Raw genomic sequence first — 20,450 nt, forward strand, 5'->3', positions numbered from 1 at the left:
TTCATTGTGGTTTTAATTTTGTGTTTCTTTTTAAAAATTTTTTTAAAGGTTTACTTATTTTTGAGAGAGAGAGAAAGACGGAGTTCAAGTGGAGAAGCCACAGAGAGAGAGGGAGACACAGAATCTGAAACAGCCTCCAGGCTCTGAGCTGTCAGCACAGAGCCCGACGCGGGGCTCGAACTCACTGACCACAAGACCATGACCTGAGCCAAAGTCAGACGCTTAACCGACTGAGCCACCCAGGTGCCCCCATTTTTGGGTTTCTTTAATGACAGAGAATGTTGAACATCTTTTCATGTGTGTGTTTGCTATCTCTATATCTTCTTTTGGTGAAGTATCTGCTTAAATTTTTTGTCTTTTTTAAAAAAATTAGGTTGTTTTCTTGTTGTTAAGTGTTGAGTGTTCTTTATATATTATAGATATATTTGTCAGATATATGATTGGCAAATATTTCTCCCATCCTATGACTTGAATTTACATTCTCTTTTCTGTGTCCTTAGCAGAGCAAAAGTTCTAAAGTTTAACAAAGTTAAATTTATTTTCTTTTTCTTTTATGAATCATCATTTTGGCGTCATATCTAAGAACTCTTTGCCAAACTCAAGGTCACAAAGATTTTATAATGTTTTCTTATAAGAATTGTATTGCCTTACATTTTATATTTGGATCCATGGTTCACGTAGGTCAATTTTTTGCATCTGGTGTGAAGTGGGTTGAGGTTGAGGTTTAATATATGGAGATCCAGTTGTCCCAGGACCAACTGTTGAAAACATGCACTGAATTGCCTAAGCACCTGTGTCAAAACTCAGTTGATCATATTTGTGTGAGTCTGTTCCTGGGCTCTATTTTTCTCCACTGAACTGTATGCCTGTTCTTTCCCTAATACCACATTGTCCTGATTACTGTAGTGTATAGTATGTTTTAAGATCAGGTAGTGCAAATACTTCAATTTTGATTTCCTGTTTCAAAATTATTTCGACTATTCAAGTTTCTTTACCTTTCCATATAATTTTTGGGCTCAGCCTGTCTTAAATCTGCAAATAATCTTGTTTGTGTGCGTCTTTGTAATTGTACATTCAAATCCATTTGGTGATAACACCGAGAGTTTATATTTGATTCTCTTTTGAATAATCGTGGCCTCAAATCTAGCACATCATTCCCCTTTAGGTGCCAGGTCACTCTTTTTGGCCATCCCACATGCAGTCACCAGGTTCCATTAATTCCTTCTTCCATTAACTGTCTCACTTCAGTGCACCCTTCCCTGTCACCGTCAAGGGTGTCGCAGAGGCGGGCTCAGTCCCTTAAGATCTCACCCCTGAATGTGTGTAGTGGATTCCCACCTGTCCTTTCTTAGCCCATACTGCTCTTCCTGCATCTGGCTGAAATCCTCCTCACTTGTAACTCTTCACCGGCTCCCCTGTGCCTACTGCACTAAGCCTAGATTCCTTAGGTTAACATTTAAGGTCTGCTCCTTGCCCACCCCCGTCTTCTGTCTTCCTCCATGCTTGTGACACCTTCTCCCTGGTCACGTTTGGAGGCATCACCTTCTCCTGTGAGGACCTTGACATTTCCTACCCTGGTGTCTTTGCTCTTGCCATTTCTTCTGCCCAGTATACCCCCTTCCCTACAACTCCTGTCTTATTGTTTATACCCTGCCGACTGAGATATTCAACCAATGTTACTTGTTGGGCATTTTACTAAATATGCCCTGGCAGATGGAAACACATCCCTGTCCTGCAGGACGTGACTGGCACACACGTAGCTGAAAGTCTAGGTAATTTATGCTAAATTCCAGATCACAAGAACTTGGGAATTCAGACAAAACAAATACTTTGAACAATAATCAGAGAAAGTTTCCTTCAAGGCCTAATGCAAACTCAACTTCCTTATAGAAGCCCACCTACCTACCAACAGCCTAAAGAATGGTTGTGTGTGTGTGTGTGTGTGTGTGTACATGTGTATGTGTTAGAAGTGTGGGCCAGGGGCATTTAAGAACAATGCCTCTAGTTTATGAAGACAGCTTAGTGAGCTCTTTGGTGACTAGTAATACTTCTTCATCTGTATAATAGTTAGCTAGTTTAATAAATAATTCTTGTTGCATTATTCAGAGAAAAGAGGCTACATCATCTCAGAGTTAAGGAAATTCACAGGGGAGAAAATACCAGGTATAGCTCACACAGATTTTGTGAAATTAAAGGGCAAGGTATGTATGTACTATTTGACTCTGAAAGGGAAAATGGTTGAAAGAATTTCAGGAATGAAAATCTAGCCCCATGATGGCTAACTATTGCTGCAGGAAATAAAAAGAATGGATTGTAAAGATACCAATGTATTTTCTTTATCTTTGTACCCCTGATACCTAAACCAGCTGTAGGTTGTTGGTAGGCAAGTATTTGGCTCTCTGTATTTGTCCTTCAGTTACTGAACAAGTTGAACGAAAAAACACTGATTTGATTTTGGGACCCAGATATATGCACAGGCAGGCTTACTTGGAAGAAAAGCCATATGGCTGCAGCACCGCCACCTTGTGGCAGCATTGATAAATTGTAGGCTAAACTTCCAAGAAGATACACCTTTTTGAATGGTTAGTGTTCCTTAGTAAAGACTGTGCTAGCACATCCCTGCCAATGTCCCCCTTTTTCCCCAAGGTCTCAGCTAGCAGTGTCCTCATTAATGCTTCTAAGGTAGGTGATTTCCAAGTTGCTCCCTCATAATGCAATCAAGGCCTTCAAACACTCTTTAAAATGCAAAAAGGACAGCATTAGGTGTTATCATTTAAGTTTCTAGGGTCCTCTCCAAAATGACTTCCATTCCAGGCTCTAAAGCAGGTGTGTTTTTTTATTTAAAAAAATTTTGTTACTTGAAAGAGGGGGGGGGGGATGGGGAGAGGGGCAGAGGAGACACAGAGAATCTTAAGCAGACTCCACACTCAGTGCGGAGCCCGATGTAGGGCTCCATCTCACGACCCTGGGATCATGACCTGAGCTGTATTTAGCAGTCAGATGCTCACTGACTGAGCCATCCAGGCACCCCTAAAACAAGTGTTTTAAACTTGGGATCCAAGGATGGACTTCTGTATGAATCCTCTGAAACTATTTATCAAAGCGTGTGAGCATATGCATATGTGCATCTTTTCTGAGGTGGCGGTCCCTATCCTTTGACCAGATTTTCCAAAAGCATCCGTGACTCTGAAAAGTTATAAAATCCCTGCTCTGGGGTGACACAGGTCACACTGACTCTTAAAAGGAAGACAGGGACTTTTGTTTAAATAAATGAGAGAAACAGAAGACATTACTGAACTTCTGAACATAATGAAAGATTTGATCTCTCCTCCTCTTTTTCCTCTCTGCTCTTGACTTGCCCTCTTCCCAGACCCCATCCCTCCCCCCACCCTCATGTCCCCTATTTCCCACCCCCCCACCATGGGGAGTAAGGAGGGAAATCAAATTTCACTTGCAGTTGAATGACCATCTGTCCTTCCAAAGGTTTATGAAGGAAAGGAAGAATTTTATAGCCTCCTGGGGAGATAGATTAATCCAAATTAGCTTGAGGCAAAGGAATCAGGCTATTCAAGATAACACCATTTTAAAAAACAGCCCTCTTATTTGTCTCCAGATCAGGTGCCTGGGCCCTGCATAGGAAGTTGATAAATGACTTAGTTATGTTTTCTGTTTGGGGCAAGGGCCTGCTTTTATCTCTGTGATTGCTTCTTTATTTGGTAACTCACAAACTTATCTGTTTTCCCTAATATAATTGCCTGGCCCTTCTCCACAGCTTAAAGTAATGTCAGCAGGGCTATCTTTCCATTTTCCTCTGGAGTTTAATATTGTTTAAGCAAACGAATTGGACTCTATTTCACTTTGCTTATTTTCCTGTACCAGACCCAGTGATCGGTTATTTGGATTTTGCTTATTTTGTTCCTTCACCAAATTTCACTTGTGAAGTTCCCAAGTATATTGGTATTGCCCCTTCCCCCGCTCCCTTATTTCCTTCTGTAAACATTTCTCTTCCTCCCCTACTGGGATAGGCACAGGTCTAGATGAGGCAGAATTTATGGGAGTAAATAAGGCTCAGGACCTGTCTTCAGGGATAAACTTTGCATTTCCGTAGCCAGAGCTACGGAAATCATGAAGATGGTTCACTGGACAAGGGTGCCCTGCCCAAGAGCCAGCAGGAGCTGAAAATCCAGCTGCCTCTCTGCTTGTCAAGCCATGCACCCTGGAGCAGAGCTGTGTCACCAGGAAGAAGGGATCCCTTTTCTTACTTGCAAAAAGGCATCCTGTGGGCTAGAAGTAGTCCTTCCTCTAATAGATAGTTGTTTTTTACTAGAATGAAGGCACGTTAACATAGGGACATCCAGTCAGAAGTCTTGAAACCCAGAACCTTCTCCTCTCTGAGCCTCAGTTTCTTCATCTGTATAATGAGGGTGTTGGATTCAAAGATCTGTGGGGAGATCTTCACTTCCGACTCAATACTTGTCATATTTAACTGAAGTGATTCCATTCACCCATCTATTCATTCCATCCCTTTCAAGAATATGGGCATCCAGGGGGAGGAATGGGGTTAGGCCATTGTAGGAAAGAGATGAGACCTGATGAGCCCTTTTCAAGTAAAGTGTACTCTCAGGATCTCTGAGGACACATTTCTGCCTTTGACAAAGATCCTTTCCCTCCCATCTGAGAGTCAAGGTATTTACATGTCCCACTCCAGAGAGCAGCCATCATGTCATTATAGATGCAGTCAATACCATCAGTGCCTGCAGCCAGCCATGCAGAGCAGAGAGGCTGGAGCATGCGTGGGCTGAGCCACCCTCTACCTTGACATAAAATATTATCATGGCTGTAAAGACTAATGAACTTCTCCCTCCCAGCCCCTGATCCCATGAGGGGTGGTGGGTGTTTTTACAATCAAAGCACCAACAGCCCTAATGAGAGGCAACAAACAATTATAAATACTGGATTAAATTGACCTTGGGTGTCTGGGGAGGGCATAGAGCATAAGCAAGCATTAAAGCATGGAGGGTGTAGGTGGCAGGCTGATGTAGGAAGTGAGAGATGGCTCTGCCGTGGCAGTCATTCTTCCGGAAGCCCCATCCTGGGCACTAGAGCAGGCAGGCCAGGAGTTTTCTATTCTGTCGGGACCGTTTGCTTTCATCTGCCTGATTTACTTTTTCTTTTAAATATTTATTTTACTTCTGAGAAGGCATGCGAGCAGGGGGGGGGCAGGGGGGGGGGGGGGATAGAGGATCCAAAGCAGTCTCCGTGCTGACAGCAGGGGCTTGATGCAGGGCTTCAACTCACAAACTGAGATCATGACCTGAGCCCAAGCCCTCAGTTGGATGCTTAAGTGACTGAGCCACCCAGGGACCCTGATTTATTTTCTCTTTTATTTTTTTTTTAATGTTTATTTATTTTTGAGAGAGAGAGAGCCACAGTGCAAGTCGGGGAGGGGCAGAAAGAGAGAGGGGGACACAGAATCTGAAGCAGGCTCCAGGCTCCAAGCTGTTAGCACAGAGCCTGATGCGAGGCTTGAACTCACGAACGGTGAGATCGTGACCTGAGCTGAAGTCAGATGCTTAATTGACTGAGCCACCCAGGTGCCCCTTTTTCTCTTTTAAACCCAGCCCTCTGCCAAAGAGGATTTGCAATGGCTACCAATAAAGACACCTAAAAGTGAATTTAAAATGGGTCGGGAAACTTCAAAGCCTCACTGTAGGGAATCATTCATTCATTCATTCATGGATCTACCTGTTGAAATAGCAATTCACTATGTCACACCAGCCTTGTGCTGGGTACACAGCTTGATTCACGTGTTCCTTGTCATTTAGGAATTTATATGATTGAGGCTTGCATTGTCTACTAGGAAACTGGGGGTGGGGGGCACTAGGCACCCTGGTATAGAGACGCAGGATGGGCTAAAAGAGAACAACCTGGCTTTTAGTCCCTACCTCACTGCTTCGGACGTAGGTGACCTCAGGGCCTTAATTTCCTCAAATGTAAAATGGGTGGTGGGACCAGGTCAGTGGGCATTTGATTCTCTAGGGAACTTGTTAAAGCTGAAGATTCCTGAGATTCCCAGAGATTCTGCTTTCAAATGTCTGCAAAGGAGGCTGAAGTCTCTAATAGTCCCCTGACCTCCACCCCTGGAGGGATTCTGATGTTGGGGTCTCCGGATATACTTTGAAAAACTCTGGGCCAAATACTCTAAATAAAGGATATTTGCTGAAAAAAAAAAAGTCAATAGTTCACTGGTAGGCAGAGGTGATCAGATGGGAAAATGAAGGAGCCAAGAGGGCTCAGAGAAGGGTGATTTCAATGTGTGGGGTAGACCGGGATCTGAGGGCCCCTTAGAGGAGCTGACAAACTACCCCTTATAAGATGTGTGAGGCTTGGCTGTGGCCTTTCTTCATCTTCTACGGTTAGGATGGGGCCAGTTTGTTGGAATTTGGAAAAGAAAAAGTACTTAAATACATTACATTTTCATAACATTTAAAAACATTTATCAGGGTGCCTGGGTGGCTCAATTGGTTAAGTGTCTAACTTCGACTCAGGTCATGATCTCATAGTTTGTGAGTTCGAGCCCCACGTCGGGCTCTGTGCTGACAGCGTGGAGCCTGGAGCCTGCTTCAGATTCTGTGTGTGTGTGTGTGTGTGTGTGTGTCTCTGCCCCTCCCCTGCTCATGCTCTGTCTCTCTTAAAAATAAATAAACATTAAAAATATAAAATAAAAAAATGAAATAAAAACATTTATCAAGTACCCAAACTTTAGGAACTAAGACTAAAACAGATAGGTAGCAGGATAATGCTTAAGAGGTGATCTTTATTTGAATAAGTACAATTTTTTTTCCCAACTACAAAACTCAGGGATGACTTTCTTGGCCAGGCTAAGGCACAAAGGAAAGGAACTTTTAAAATGGAAAACACAAGTCCAGTACTCAAAGCAAATGCATATTTCATTCTGAAATATGAAATGTTCCAAAAATTCCTTTCACTGGCTCAGGCTGAAAGGCCAAGAGAAGCCTCTGGATTTTCCTGTGTGTGACACTGAAGGCAAGTGTGTGCATGGGGCAGTGCATATGCTAAAATGTGGAGGCCACCCTTGGATGGCAGTGAGGGTGGGAGTGGTTAAATGGGAACCAGAAGGAAGGTATAATTTTACACTGAGAAACTAAGGACCTAGAAGGTGGATATCTGTGAAGTACTTGAAGGACCTTTATTCCTGGTGACAGTCCAGGAACTTGGTCTCCTGGTCTGGAAGGGCTTTGACAAGGAAAATGGGTGGAGGCCCCTAAGGTAAGTTGGCCACAGGTTAGGAGGTGGTCCGATCACCCAGGGTGGTGGCATCCTCTTACTGGCAAGATCATGCTAGTACTCCTAGGACAGCATCAAATATGTCATCCATCACGGTTAAGGAGAGAGGCTGCTAGAGCTGGGTAGAGGCTGGCTGACAGCCACACGTTCCCTTCTAGATCCAGATCTTAAAGATCTTCCCCCAGGAAGCAAATCATGGTTTGTGGGGGTAAGAGTCAGGGCTGTCTCTGTGGGCATGCAGCTTAGACAGGCCCCATGTTTGGTTCAACGTTCTGCTGTTGCCATTTTGAAATTCCTAATAATTTTCTCTTTGAACTTGTGTTTTAGCTTCATGAGCACAGAATTCCGGGGGACCCACAATGTGTGGGAGTTGAGTGAGGCAAGGTAGAAAGCAAGGACAAGTTAAGCAGCGATTTAGGACTAAGCAGAGCTGCTGACAGCCTGGAGAGTCCACACTTTCCATTAGAACCAGAACCTGCTTTGAACACAGAAAGAAGGCCGTGATGTTCTAAGAAACATGAATGACTAAGGAACTCTGTCATATCTGCATTCGCCAATCACTTGATGCCCAAAATGGTAGCACAGAAGGTGAAGGCAAAGACATGGTGAAAACAGCTCCCTTTCCTTCAGTCCTTCCTCCTTGGTCAGCCGAAGGTAGCGGGTAGGTAGAACACACATGAATCAAGAAGTGAAGTTTAAAAGTTTAGTTTTGTGCAGTGTTTCCACTATTCTGGTAAGAACTAAACACATACACATGTATAAGCTACAAAATGAGAACCGTATAATTCTGGTGACTCTGCATATGACATAAAGTCTCTTTTATCTACTCTTGGGTTCGGCTCAGGTCAAGATCTTGTGGTTCATGAGATCAGGCACTGCACTGGGCTCTGCACTGTCAGTGCAGAGCCTGCTTGGGATTCTCCCTCTCTCCTCTCTCTCTGTTGCTTACCCGCTTGTGCTGTCTCACTCTCAAAATAAATAAACTTTAAAAATTAAATGCCAGAGGACAATATAAAGATGAATGGTAAAATTCATGCTTAATGAAAAAAGTCTAAAGTTTCGTTACTTACATTGATGTTAAATAACAAGTGAAAAACACCATGCCACGTCAAGAGACCCCAGGAAAAAAGAAAGAGCATGTGTTTTAGTACCTTTAATGGTATTTTCCCATTGGCAAATGCTTTTTGATCAAGGGACCTGAAATTTCATTTTGCATGAAGCCAGCCAATTATGTAGTTGGCCCTGGGTAGAGGACAGCTCCAGTTCTGGAAGAAGCTGAGAGGATCTCTCTGTAGTAGGATTTGATGATCACGTCTTCCTGGAGTTACAGCCACAAGTGTTTGAGGCCCTGGTGCCTTGGTTTTACTTGTATTCGTTTCTGTCCCCAGCTGGCAGCCTGCCTTTCCCTCCAGCAAGAGCTCTTTCTGCAGCACCTGCTGTCACTGACTTTCTGATCCCAAAGAGCAATTTAGGCTTTATTGCAATAAAGCCTCATCCCCCTCTTCCCCACCCCCCCTTTCTCCTAATTCATCCTCCTGCTCCTAAGTTCTCTGCTTATAAGCTTTTACTTCCTCTGCAGCAAAGAGCACCTGCTCTCCACCTTCCCACCCATGCTCCCGCAGAGTCAATGCCTCTCCACCTGCCAGGTCATTAAGAACTTGGGCTTTGGCTGCGAGGCTGTGCATCTATTTTCCAGGAGAGCTTTGATGGAATGCTGTGCCCTAGAGTCAGGGTCCAATTTCTCTGTGCCTCTCTGACATCTCGTCACTCAGTTTAGACTGGAAACGGACTCTCCTTTTTCAACCATTCTTCATTTTGTCTCAGAGGGAGACCTGTCTACCGCCTGTCTCCTTGGACCATGTATCTTCTCACCCAGGTCACCGGGTGTTTCAGCATCCCAGTGCAATTATTCTGAATGGGAGTTTCATGCTCTTGGTGCAATAGAGCTTCTTGTAGGACTTTCTGAGATTTCTGATAATATTTGATTCATTTACTGAGCTCAGTATTTCATTCATTCTAATCTTCTCCAGAATAGTTCCACGCCAACCCCAAGCCTGAGATTTTCTTTTCTGGAACTGAATAGCACACAGACATCATCTTCACTTTACTTAGCTTATCTTTATTACAGATTCTTTGGCTCTCTGGAAGTTTTTATAAAATTGCTTGTAAAATTGTGTGACCTTTCCACAGAGTGCCAGCTTTCCAGTGAATTCTTCATATTCTGCTCTTCCTCAGTTCTCCAAGCAGCCAGCACATTTCCTGTGCATCTGAATAATTTCTTCAAGTCATCTGATTATATCTTTGAGCCCAGATACTTCCTTAGGGAGATGTTTTTTTTAGGTCTTGATTTTCCTAAAAGATAATCTTTGCTGTTTTGATATTCTGTTTTAAATTTTTTTAAGTTTTATTTATTTATTCTGAGAGAGAGCGAGACAGAGTGAGCAGGAAATGGGGCAGAAAGAGAGGGAAAGAGAATTCCAAGCAGGGTCTGCACTGACATGGAGCTTGGACCCACGAACCCTGAGACCATGAGCTGAGCCACAACCAAGAGGTGGACATTCAACCAACTGAGCCACCCAAGAGCCCCTGATATTCTGTTTTTAACTGGAAACTTTTTACTTTGGAAATTTCATACCTACAGAAAGGTCAAGAGATTAGTATGATGAACATCCCATATACTCCTCAATTAGTGAACAAGATTCACTAATTGTTAACATTTTGTCATATTTTCTTTTTATGTATGATGTATACATTTTTTTGCTGAATAATCTGGAAGCAAATCATAATACGACTCCCCATCTCTAAATATTTCACCATAAATCTCCTATAAATAAGAACATTTTCCTACTATAATGCCATATTCACATCTCAGAAAATTAACAGTAATTCCAGAATCTAAAATATGACCTATAAGAAAATTTCCTTATTTGTACCAAAAATGAATGGGACAACTTTTCAACCATTTTTTAAAATTTTGCCAAGATAATTAAATTTTTTTTTTTTTATTTGAGAGAGAGCTCATGAGCAGGGGAGAGAGAGAATCCCAAGCAGGCTCCACACTCTGTACAGAACCCAATGCAGTGCTCAATCCCATGACCCTGGGATCATAACATGAGCCAAAATCAAGAGTCGGACACTCAGCCAACTGAGTGCCCCAGGCTCCCCAGCCAAGATAATTTTAAACTACTATGCAACCTGTTATTTGATCACTTGATACCTTTTACTCTTTATAGAGTGTTTTCCCCCAAAAGAAGTGGGCAAACACCACTCTCAAGGAGCAGTAAAAGTCCCATGTTCCAAAGGCATGTGATAAAAATCCAGCCTGGTGTCAACTCCTCAGGCAGAGTGGCCCGTAGTATCATGGCATATCAACTTAGGAACTCATCATTTCCACTGCCTGCATTTATTCTTGGCCATATTCTGAGGCACTGATGCTTCCAAGTTCACATACAATTAAGTTCCCAGACTCTGCTAACATATTTAAATCTTTTTCAGTCATTTCCATTCTAACAATGGACTTCTCTCTCCCAGGCAATGCTTGCTGTCTTGTTATAATTCCTTGTTATCTTCCATTCTGAGTGTTATTTGGGTTAAAGTTGGTCCTCCAGTAATTTCTTCAGGAAGAGTTCGTAAGAACAATCTTTCCTAAATTCTTGCATGTTCACAAAATGCTTATTACTATCTTTTAAATAAAAATTTATATGATTTTAAAGGGAATTTTAAAGTAAACATTTTAGGTTGCACTTTCTTTCCTTGAATGATTGTTAGGATTTGTTCTACTGACTTCTCATGATGGGCGTTGACTTAGAGACACCTGAAGTCAGCAAGTCACTAATGTTGTTTTTTTATCTGACTGCCCCAAAGGGTCTGTATCTCTGAAGTTTAGTAATTTCACTAGAATAGATCGTGATAATAAGAATCCTTGTTATTTATTTTTTTTTCTGGAACCAGCTATCCCTTTTAATAGCTAAATTCAAGTCTTCCTTGGTTTCTGGGAAGTTTTGATTAATTGTATGTATCTTTAAATATTTGTTCTAGTCCCGATTTCTGGGGTTTTTTCCCCCTCCAGAGCTGCCATTTATTTATATATTTTTTAGTATATTGTATTTACTTGGCTTTTCTTGTCCTTTCCTTCATTTTGGGGGTTGTATTTTTCTTCTGGGGTAATTATATACAAGAAGCAACACAAGTTTAAGTGTACGATTTGATACATTTTAACATCTATATATACCTGAGAAACCACTGCCACAAAGAGTGAACATATTTATCACCCCTCGAACTTCCCAGTACCTTTTATAATCCCTCCTCGTGTCCTTTCCCACCCTTTCCCCATTCGTGTGCACCAATGGTCTGCTTTCTGTCACTTTAGGTTACTTTTGTTTTCTAAAATTTTATATAAATGGTATCATACAGTATATATCCTTTTTTGGTCTGGATTCCTAGTATAATTATTGAGATTCATCCATGTTGTTAGATATATCAGTAGAAGTGGGGAGGGCAGACATCCTTGCCTGGTCTTTTTTTTTTTTTTTTTTTTTTTTTTTGAGGGAGAACGGGGGAAGGGCAGAGGGAGAGAGAAAGACAGAATGTGTGAGTGAACAGAGGAGGGGCAGAGGGAGAGAGAGACAGAGACAGAAAGAAAGAGAGAGAGAGAGAATCCTGCAGATTCCATGGCCAGCATGGAGACAGGCATGGGACTCAATCCCATGACCCTGGGATCATGACCTGAGCCAAAATCAAGAGTCGGATGCTCAACTACAGAGCCACCCAGGCACCCTTTTCCTTGCCTGATCTTAAGTGAGAATTTTTTCTCTAATTCTTAGATGGTTCATTCTCTATCCTCCCTAACCTCCTCCCTTGGCCTCCTCAGGTGGTTTCCTCACGTTGCATGCCCTTATCAGAATTCAGCTGAAGACTCAGGAGGGCTTTCAGTACATTTCTGGAGTGTGTGCCTGCTCTCTCTCTCTCTCTCTCTCTCTCTCTCTGAAGCTCCCTTCTGTCTCATGTTCTTCTCTGAAAACTAGTTGCCTTAGCATCTTGAGCCTTCCAGCTTCTACCAAACTGATTAGGTTTTTCCTCTCTGTGCCATGACCTAAAAAACTCTCAGTGGTAACCTGGGGCAGACTTGTAGGGCTCACCTCATATATTCCCCATCACTCGGAAATCAATGAATACCACCAAATTATATCCAGTATTTTGTACATCTTCACTGCAGATATTTTGTTTGCTTTTTCGTTTTTTTCTTTCTCTTCAGGCAGAGAGTAATTCTAGCCCTTGTTATCCCATCTTGTTCCGAAGCATAAGCCACTGTCGCACAGACCTTTGATGGCTAAACTGAGTGAGGAGCGTTTCTTCTCCATCTGGTACTTGCAGGAGTTCATCCAGGAAGTTAGGTTCCAAATCAGCAGGAATTCTCCTTATAATCTGGGGATGGAAGTTTGGTCTTTCCTTCTCTTCAGACAGTAGGTACAGACAGCCAGTGGGCTGATACTAAAGAAAACCTCTTCTCTCCCCTACTGTAACACTGAGAGTTTCTTCTCCTTCCTTCCTCAGGACCAAGCTAGATGCAAGCAAGCACTGATTCCTGGTATAAGCACCTACCTCTCACTCTTCTAAGCAAAGGATTGAGGTTCTATCACTTCAGGTGTGCCCCTCACCTCACATGAGTGTACTATGCAAACCTTGGACATCTGCAGCCTCTGCATTTTCTCCTGTTCCCTCCCTTGCTCCTGATGTACGTCTTTGGACACTCATTCAACCTATTAGAGTTTGACTTTCTTATAGTTTTAACAAAGATAGAGTTTGAATTTCCATTTCTTGTTCTCTTTGTTCCTTTTAGATGATTTCTAGGAGAACAGAGACACATCTACTTGAGGCTCTCATCTTCCAAATGGAAGTCAGTTAGTTGGGCCACTTAGTTATGGCTGTTTTGCATCTTCACTAAGCCTGACACAATCTCTGATCCCTAACAGGTAGTTAATAATGTTTGAAGAATGACTAGAAGAACCATACAGCAATCCCCCCTTAACCTGGGTCTGCACAGACAGGCCATGGCTTCCTCTCCATTTGAGGTATCCCAGAATGCATGGACATCTTTCTGCCATGGAGTCTGCAGCCCCCCAAGTGTTGACAGGGCTGATGAGAGTCTAAGAACATGAGACTGTCTGAGTCTGTCTATCAAGAGCATGGGCTTTGGAGTTGAACTGAGTCTGAAACTCAACAATAACATTTACTGCTTGTTGGACAATTATACTCAATAGGGTTCTCCAGAGAAATAGAACCAATAGGATGGATGTGGTTAGTTAGATAAAGATTTGGATACTATTTATTTATCTATTTAACTGTATCATTTTTCTGCCTACCTACCTACTTACCTACCTACCTATCTGGGGAGAGATCTTAAGGAATTGGCTCATGTGACTGGAGAGGCTGGCAAGTCCAAAATCTTCAGGGAGGTTCAACAGGCTAGATATTTTGTCAGGAGTTGATGTATATTGAGGTCTTAAGTCTAAAGGGAGTCTGGAGGCAGAATTCCTTCTTCCTACTCTTAGGCCTTCAGCCATCTGGATGAGACCCAACCACATTAAGGAGAGTAATCAACTTTATTCAAAGTGTCTTGATATAAATGTTAGTCACATCTCAACAATACCTCCACAACAACATTGACTGGTGTCTGACCACAAACTGGCCACCATAGCCTAGCCAAGTAGATACATAAAATTAACCATCACAGACTGAGTAATTCATTTGATCTCTCTGATCCTCAGCTTTCTCATCTGTAAAAAGAGGCTATTACATATTCCTCAGAGGACTGTTGTGAAAAATCAAATTGGATATATATGTAAACCACCTAACATAGCATCTGGCAAATCACAGGCACTTGCTAGATGAAAGCTACTGTTGTTTCGTCTAGAAGATGTCCCTGATGTGGTCTCCTGGAATCCAGTCCACTCTCTCCCATGCCCCCCACCCCCAACCTTCTGTCTGTATTACAAGGGCTGGGAGTTCCAACATCTACTTGGCCAGACTCCCTTGCAGCTAGAGATTTTAGGCTGAGATAAACTTAGGCAAAATTTGGAAAAAGGAAGTAAGCAAGTTTGAACAGATGTGGTTACAGCTGCCAGAGGCCAAGTCCAAGTTCCTGGTCACCAGGTTCATGGGTTCACATCAAAGTGACTGCACAGCAGAAGCAGCAATTTCCTGACCTCTGGCTGCAGCTGTGGAGGTATGACCTTGAACCATTAGTCTTCGAGTGGTTCCTGACTTCTATTCCTCCTGGAGGTACCTAATTGCTCATATTAAGTCTAATTGCTTTGGGCTTGAGAAACCAAGAGTGGTTTCTGTTTCCCACACTAAATCCTGATGGTTAACTTAAGACTTCCCTGAAGGTCACTTCATTATGCTTTCCTGTCTATATCTGGAAGGCTTTGTAGGCTGGCACTTTCCCCACCAGGTCCAGGAAGGCTCCCTGGTCCTCCTCAACAGGCCATGTGAGAGAGAGACAAGGCCTAGTGATTAGAGCTTTCATAATGATACAAACAGAGAACATCAGCACCAACCAGCCCGCACAGGGCATTTTACTACCTGCACTGGAGCTCTGGCTTTGCATTTGGATCTCAGTGTAGAACAGACACTTCTGCTAACTGGAATCTTACATCAGCATGATGCTCTGCCTCTGGATGTTGCTCAGAGCAGAGCTTGGGCATCTGTCTTTCAGCAACCAGACTTTATTGCATTGTAATATTTATAGCTATAAACACTTGGGCGCACTTAAAGGAATATCTTCTTAAAACAACAAACAAACAAACAAACAAACAAACAAAAACGAAATCACATTTCCCAGGTGAGGACACACACTGCAAACTCTTCATCATAGGTGAAGACATTCATAAAAAGTGGCCTTGCCTCCTCCCTGGCCCCCCCACTCCCACTGCAGCCCAGGAGGGTGCTATGAAAGGTTGATTTTTAAAAAAAAATTTTTAACGTTTATTCATTTTTGAGAGATAGAGACAGAGTGCAAGTAGGGGAGGGGCAGAGAGAGGGAGACACAGAATCCGAAGCGGGGTCCAGGTTCTGAGCTGTCAGCACGAGGCCCGATGCAGGGCTCGAACACACGAACTGTGAGATCATGACCTGAGCCGAAGTCAGACACTTAACCGACTGAGCCACCCAGGTGCCCCGAAAGAGTGATTTATAAAACATGGCTGGTGAGAATCTTAGACACATGGGTGGGCTGGGAGTGCTGACTTAATGAGCCCCAAGTTGAGGGTTAAGAAAACAGGGAGAGACAGGGAGATAGGAACATGCAGACAGACTGGTTATGACTGCTGAGGGCAGGAATGGCTTTGGAAGGAAGGACTTCTTTAAGATTTTTTAGTAATAGCTTTTACCTTTATCAAGTGCCTACTGCCTATATTTCACGTATGATATTATTTTATCTGTACAACAATCCTATGAGATAGGATTATTAGCCCCGTTTTACTTATGAAAAAACTGAGGTTTAGAAAGATAAGAACCTTCCTTCAGGACACTAGTGGAGTCATTTCTAGAGAGTCTGTGCCCAGAGCCAGGTTTGTAAACACTGTGCTACATTGCTGACTCTGAGAACGATCAGAGGTATTATACCAAAGAAGGGAATCAAAGCCAGTTTGGAAACAGGTTTCCAAAATTCTGGGTTAACAGAAGCAAAACAGGTTGAATGTTTTGTCTGTTTTTGCTGCAGGACTTCTCAGAGCCTTCAATGTGCTGTTGTGACTGATGGGAGGGAGAGCCATTGAAAGATGAGGAGGAAGAAAGAAAAGTCTTTTTTTCACAAGTGTTGAACAGCAGTTACCTAAGAAAGTATTCTGCATCCAACCTCAGACAAAATACCATGCATCTAAAACATAGACAAATTTGTGTATCCGGCAGTAGATAGCTTTTTAGTGTAAGTGAGAATAAACACATACATACAGTGAATAGACTACACACACCGGGAAGAGAAAACTCGGCTAAAGTGGCCATCATTAAGTGAGTTACACCAATGTGCCCATTATTTGTATATATTTTTCTTTTCTTTTCTTACAATGGAAACATCTGCTGTTTCTACACTGCGGCCAACAGAGCTGACTACATAATTTGTGGGGCCCCTGCAAAATGAAAGTGCAGGGCTCCTTGTTCAAAAGGCAGGAGAAAATGTTGTTAATGTTGTTAGGTGTACAAAAAAATAAATTTTTCCTTTCTTCTGCAATCCCTCAGCCTGTCATAGTGGGTTTTTTTGTTGGTTTTTGTTTTTGTTTTTTTCTTGCTATGTAAGGTCCTTCCAAGTAAAGAAAAATTAAGGTTTTAAATTATTAGCGTGAATTTTACTTCTTTATACTGTGCAATGCTAGTTTAAGAACCTTTTTTAATGTTTATTTATTTTGAGAGAGAGAGATCTCGTGTGAGAGACAGCATGAGTGGGGGAGGGGCAGAGAGAGAGGGAGACACAGAAGTTGAAGCAGGCTCCAGGCTCTGAGCTGCCAGCACACAACCCGATGCGGGGCTCAAACCCACAAACCATGAGATCATGACCTGAGCCAAAGTCAGATGCTTAACTGACTGGGCTACCCAGGCGCTCTTGTGCAATGCCACTTTTAAATGCAGACTATTAGACCAGGAACAGAGCCCTCCTGAGCACAGGACTCCGTGTGGCTGCCATGACTTTATGCATTTCAGACAGTAATATCAGGCTTCTGACATTTACAGTGTTTCTCCTGTGGGAAGTTATGGACGTTTTTGACTCACAGGGTCCACCTTTGGAAGACTATAATGATAGCTTCATTAGAGAGAGAGAGAGGAGTCAGCAAGAAAAATGTTTCCCTTGCATTTCTTGAAGCTGTAAATGTCACTGCTCATTGTAAGAAAATGTTTCCAGGGCCAGCGCTGATAAACCAATCAGGCGACTTCAGGTGAAGACATTCATAAACATGTTTGAAACTTGCCTGGCAGCTTTTAGGCCAGAGGCTGAGGAAATGACTTCCTTGGGAGAGAAGGAGAGAACAAAGACACCACTCTTCCAGCTAGGAAAGGCTGGGGAACTGGACCTCACTGGGGAGAGCACTTTTCTTTCTAGAGGCTGCACTGGACAGAGTTAAGACTGCTGGCTGCCTTTTCTCTCCATCTTTCCCTGTCACATGGAATCTGGTGTAATATGCCTTACATAGAACGAATGTTCTGCCCACTGGTGCCTCTTCTTTGCTCATTCATAAAACTAGCATTTACAATCCTCATAAGAACTTTATGAGGCTTGTGCTATCTGCCCCCCTTTTCCTGGTAAGTGAACTGAAACTTCAAAGGATGATGTGATTGACAGAAGTCACCCAGCCAGAGTGGACTGCCCTGAGCCTAGAGGCCAGGTCTGGCTGGCTCCGAAGTGTACCCTTGCCTTCAAGGTCTCCCTGCCTCTGGGTATCATCCTGAGCCCTGAAGCCAGGTACTGAATCAGCATCACAGTGCTGGCTGCAGGTCTATCTGCTGGTCTCACAGGGGTCGAGGATTTTATTAAATACCAAATGTATACGCACATGCGCACGCGCACACACACACACACACACACACGTAATGTATACTCTAAAAGAGAAATCTTCAAAATCTGAGCACATTCTGTTGACTGGCCTTCATGATACCAAATCTCTACCCCTGAAAGTATATTTGATTTTTGGAAATGGAAGAAAATAATTTGGAGTCTACGATACTGTGATTTATAATGAGAAATATATATTTGGTCTTCATCCCCAGTCCCTGACACAGGCTCCTAAAGCCCTTATAAATTCTTTTAAAAAATTTTTTTTAAATGTAGTCATTTTTGAAAGACAGAGAGAGACAGAGCACAAACGGGGGAGGACCAGAGAGAGAGGGAGACACAGAATCCGAAGCAGGCTCCAAGCTCTGAGCTGTCAGCACAGAGCCCAACGCGGGGCTCGAACTCATGGACCATGAGATCATGACCTGAGCTGAAGTCGGACGCTTAACCGACTGAGCCACCCAGGCACCCCTAGCCCTTATAAATTCTTAACTAATCTGAACACTAGAAGCATCTTTTGTTCTAATGAGGTGGCCTTGGGCAGGGTCCTCGATGGCTCCTGGATGGGGACTGGTCACCAGAAAGACCAAGCCATGATTAGAAGCTTGGAATTTTCAGCAGCCTTCCCCACTTCTCTAGAGAGGGGAAGGGGTTGGAAATGGAGTTAATAATTAATCCTTCTTGGGGCGCCTGGGTGGCTCAGTTGGTCGAGTGTCCAACTTTAGCTCAGATCATGATTGTGCAGTCTGTGAGAGCCCCGCGTCAGGCTCTGTGCTGACAGCTCAGAGCCTGGAGCCTGCTTCGGATTCTGTGTCTCCCTCTCTCTCTGCCCCTCCCCTGCTCATACTCTGTCTCTCTCTCTCTCTCTCAAAAATAAACATTAAAGATTTTTTAAATAAAAAAAATTTAATCATGCTTATGTGAGGAAACCTTCATAAAATCCCAATAGTACACAGCTCAGAGAGCTTCCAGTAGGTTAAAGCATCCATGTATCGGGAGAGTAACATACCCCACCTCCACAGAGACAGAAACTCCTGTGGTTGGGACCCTCTCAGACCTCACCTCATGTATCTCTTCATCTGTCTGGTCATCTGTATCCTTTATCATCCTTTAAGAAACTGGTACATTTAAGTTAAGTGTTTCCCTGAGTTCTGTGAATTGTTCTACCCAATTAATTGAACACGAGGAGGGAGATCATGGGAATGCCTGATTTATAGTCAGGTCAGACAGAAGCTGGGGGTAACCTGGGACCTACTAGTTGTGATTGGCATCTGAGGCAGAGGACCGCCTCGTGGGACTGAGCCCTTGACCTGTGGGATCTGTCGTTGTCTCTGGGATAGTCAGGGATCTGACTCTCCTGGGAGATAGTATCAGAATTGCGTTTCATTGTAGGACCCCCAGTCACAGAGAATTGCCAGCTGGGTGTCCCAGAGAAACTTCCTTACATTTGGTGATCAGATGTGTCAGAAGTGTTTTGTGGGAAAGTAAAGGGAAAGACTTAGGTTCTGCCTCTACAGAGCCTGATAATTCAGTGGATTAAGTGAGCTGTGAATTTATTTAGTGGGCAGAGTGGTAAAGGGAGGGAATGGCAGAATGAAGGTGTGTATGGATGGATGTGTCCATGTGTTTTACTGCCTGCCCTGAGCCACACACCCTGGCTGGTGCTGCTGTGTTCATCTTCCGCTCGTCTATGGCCACACTACAATGTGGGTATTATTATCCCCATCTTCCAGGTCAAGGTCAAAAGAGGTAAAATTACAATTTTCCACCAGTTAGTAGCAAAATTGGGAGTGGAATCCAATTTGCTTTAAGGGAATGAGAACCTTTTTTTTTTTTTTTTTTGTCAAAAAACAAAAGATATAAAAAGAAAAAAGAAACTCATGGCTATAAAGCAAAGAGACGATTTTCTCATTTGGCTCCAACAACTGGCTCTGCAGATAATTTTAAACCAATGAATTTGAAAATGTTTGGGGAAATGGAAGCATTATTTTAATGGGAGTAAAGCTCCCAAGGAGACCAGCATGATGGGAACGAACACTTCACGTAGCTGCTTCCGCTTTATTTTTGTTTCAAGTCAGAGAATTTCCTAGCCACATCTTGGATATCGCTCTTTAGAACCCCAGATCTTGACACTAGAACAAACTTCGGAGACCTTGTTCAGCACCCTCATTCCAGGGAGGCAAAAGTCAGCACCCGAGACGGGGGGGGGGGGGGGGGGGAGACTTGCTCAAGATCACACAAAGAATTTGTGCCAGAACCCTGACTAAAGAAACCCCAGGTGCTTCGGGCGCCTGGGTGGCTCGGTTGGTTGAGCTTGACTTCAGCTTAGGTCATGACCTCACAGTTGGAGAACTGGAGCCCCATGTCAGGCGGGCCCTGTGCTGACAGCTCGGAGCCTGGAGCTCAGGTCATGATCTCCCGTTCTGTGAGTTTGACCCCTCAAGGAGGCCTGGGGCCTCCTTCGGATTCTGTGTCTCCCTCTCTCTCTGCCCCTCCCCCACTCGCACTCTCTCAAAAATAAATAAACATTAAAAAAATAATAAAAATAAAAATAAATAAATAAACCCCAGGTGCTTGGCAATGCAGCAGCACACAGCTT

Source organism: Panthera uncia (assembly GCF_023721935.1).
Source record: "Panthera uncia isolate 11264 chromosome B2 unlocalized genomic scaffold, Puncia_PCG_1.0 HiC_scaffold_24, whole genome shotgun sequence".
Taxonomy (NCBI): Eukaryota; Metazoa; Chordata; class Mammalia; order Carnivora; family Felidae; genus Panthera; species Panthera uncia.